The sequence below is a fragment of the Capra hircus genome, chromosome 24 (genome assembly GCF_001704415.2).
Source record: "Capra hircus breed San Clemente chromosome 24, ASM170441v1, whole genome shotgun sequence".
Classification (NCBI taxonomy): domain Eukaryota; kingdom Metazoa; phylum Chordata; class Mammalia; order Artiodactyla; family Bovidae; genus Capra; species Capra hircus.
This window is the reverse complement of record NC_030831.1, coordinates 40,046,743-40,050,170: the sequence shown is the minus strand read 5'-3', so window position 1 is coordinate 40,050,170 and position 3,428 is coordinate 40,046,743.

The window sequence follows — 3,428 nt, the reverse complement described above, 5'->3', positions numbered from 1 at the left end:
GCTTGCCACAGGGTGCAGTCAAGAAATAAAAAATTAAAAACAAACAAAAAAGCAACGAAGCACCTCTGGAGTCGTCCTGCCATGAACAGCGCCCTTCTTATTTGGATGTTGCACGTCTCACTCAGAAAGCATGGAGCCATTTCTGCTGGGAGCTGCTTGCATCCCTCCATCTGCCTGTTGAGTAAATAAGTGTGCTAATCGCTCAGTCATGTCCTACTGTTTTTGACACAATAGACTATAGCCCGCAAGGCTCCCCTGTCCTTGGGATTCTCCAGGTAAGAATATTGGAGTGGTTTGCCATTTCCTTCTCCAGGGATCCAACCCTGGTCTCCTGCATTGCAGGCAGATTCTTTACTGTATGAGCCACCAGGGAAGCCTGTTCAGTAGCTGAAGCCAAAGGACACAGCTCATTCCCCAAAACAAAATGATTTCAGAAGGTGTGGAGGAAAGATCAAAGCCTGAGGAAATGGAAGAGAATAAACTAAAATCTACAGTTTGGGTGAAAGGTGCTTGGATTGCCTCATCACTTCTAGCCTTTTCTCCCGAAAGCCTCCACAACTATGGTTTCCACAAAACACTCCCGTGCTCTTAAGAGCAGACTAGCCTGAAATGTTAGAGCTTCCCTGGTAGCTCTGTTGGTAAAGAATTCACCTGCCAATGCAGGAGACGTGGGTTCAATCCCTGGGTCAGGAAAATCCCCTGGAGAAGGAAGTGGCAACTCACTCCAGTATTCTTGCTTGGAAAATCCCATGGACAGAGGAGCCTGGCAGGCTGCAGCACATGTGGTCGAAAGAGTCAGACTCAACTTAGCAACTAAACCACCACCACAGCCTGAAAGGTTAAACGGACTTTGTTTCCTTCTCATCCGGTCACACCAAGCCACGTGCCCTGGGCTTTTGTTTTGAAATCATATTTTTTTCTTAAGGATATGAAAATAAATGAAAGAGTGCTTTCCCCAATGCATTTCAAAGGCATTTATTAGAACCTTGGTGATAAATCTTCTTTTATTTGAAGTGATAGCAACTTACCATCATCCCTTCAAAACAGAGGATCCTGACAGACAGAAAGCCAAGTGAACCCACACAGTAAATTTGTGGCCCTGGCCTTTTCTGTGTTAACATTTTCCTCTTCGTCTGTTCCTCAAATGTAAATTTAATGGTCTGGAAATGCTGCCAGGCTTTCTAAATTTTTCTTTGCATGGTAGTAAACCAAGACTCATTTACTCAGTGTCCTAAACTATATTACAACCTTCCTAGCAGTGAATTGCTCTAATTATGATAAGACACCTAACCATTTCATGTTAAATGACTTTGATAGCCCAATAGATTGGGAGGAAATTGTACTTTATTCTAGCCTCTCTCTCTCTTCTCTACTTGAGAGTTTTCCCCTAACATTTGAGATGAATGTTTCTATGGTCTATAATTCCTATTTAGCCCTGATCCCAATTCAAAACTTCTAAAACTGCATAACCTTACTCTTACTCAGGGTTAAATTGCAGATTTCCTTCCTGCTTGATACTGGAAACAAAGTTCAAAGTATCTGGCCTTGGGACACTGGACCATCTTTGGAAAAAAATACTTGAAAATAAAAAGCCAGTTTCATATATCTAGGTACATCCCCTTTGGACAGAAATCTTTTACTTAAAAAAAAATTTCAGATTTTCTTATCAGGCTTTTTTTTTTTTTAGCCTTTATTGAATTGGTTGAAGTATTGCTTCTGTTTTATGTTTTGGTTTTTTGGCTGTGAGGCATGTGGGATCTTAGCCCCCTGGCCAGAGATCGAACCTGCACTCTCTACATTAGAAGGCAAAGTCCTAACCACTGAGCCACCAGGAAAGTCCCAGACTTTCTTATTTAAATGAAAATATAAGGATCAAGTAGAGACTTTCACTCAATAATGTTTGCATTCAGTAACAAAATTTCAAGCAAAGTTAAATGACCACATGAAAGGGATGCGTGGGTAGCTAAGAGCCTGCATCTTAAGGGAGAATAACTGATATGCCAATTAACTAGTTTTCCAACCATTTCTGAAGACAATGGGAAAACAAATGCACCCAAGGACAAACTATTCAGTTTGCTCCATCCTATTGGACATCGCCACAGGGTAGGGGTGGGGGAGGTCCTCCCAGCTACTCTCCCCCTCATACAAAATATCATTAGGTGTAAGTCCTCCTGTAAGTTCTGGGATGTGAATCTGAAAACAACCGGAGTTTTCACCACCCTAGGGCTTGCTGGGAAGCCATCACCACCCTCTCCTCACATCAAATAAATGTGCGTGCTAAGTCACTTCAGTCATGTCCGACTCTGTGATCCTTGGACTGTAACCCGCCAGGCTCCTCTGTCCATTGGATTCTTCAGGCAAGAATATTGGAGTGGGTTACTCTTTCCTCCTTTAGGGATCTTCCCAATCCCAGGATCAAAACCACCAAATAAAGATGAAGAGCTCCAAAATCATTATTACAAAACGATTTGGCTCTGCACGTTCGTCTCTTCCCTTTGCAATCGTGCACTGCTGCGTCATGGCACTATGGGAGGTTTTCTGGAAAGATGAAGCTTGGGGATTTTCAGGAAGAAAACGGTACCCAAAATAGAGATTTGCTTTTCCCGTAGATAATCTGTCAACATTTTCTAAGGGCAACTTCTTTCCTCTTTTCAAGGACTTAAATTGTAGCAGAATCACCTTTCGGAAGGGCTGAAACTGAAGTCTCCTCACTCCTCCAAGTGCCCAAGACCCCCAACTCCCTGCTTCTGCCAGCCATGGGATCCCCTCATCATATCTCACAGAGCTTCTTCTTGCCAAGGTCTGCACTCTGTCCCACTCTATGAAGGGTAGGGGTGGGGGCAGGGGAACATACATATCACATTGAGAAATGGAGTATTTCCTGCTGTATCAATAAACAAGGATGTCACAACCATCAGGGATTCCGGCCCTCCAAATGTGAATTTCTGAGTGTGAAGGGTGCCCAGAAAGAAAAATGTCTGCTGTCTGACAGCAATCGAGCTACAGCCTCTTCTTACAGAGCACTGAGGCCCTGAGAGATGTGAAAAAAACACAGGACGTTGGCCCCAGATAGCTGAAAGGCACTTGAAAGGAATGATTTCCGTGAGCCCAGATTCTCGCATCTTCCTGTACATAGAAAAGCACTAAATTCCTTAACTTGAGATATCTGGTTTTCCTTAATTAACAATCATCTTTGATGTTCAGACTATCTTCTACATATCCTGACTTCTCCCCCCCAACTCCTTGTCAGAGCAGTTCTCTCAGGGTCACTTGAGATGCTGTCTCCTGGGCTTGAAGTCCTAAAAATTTCCACCAAATAAAACTTGACTCTCAGCTCTAGGTGATGACTTCTTAAAGTCAATAACATCTAGCCAGTCAAAGCCATCTGGGTTTCTCTTGCTGACCACTAGTTTCTCATGCATCTTTTA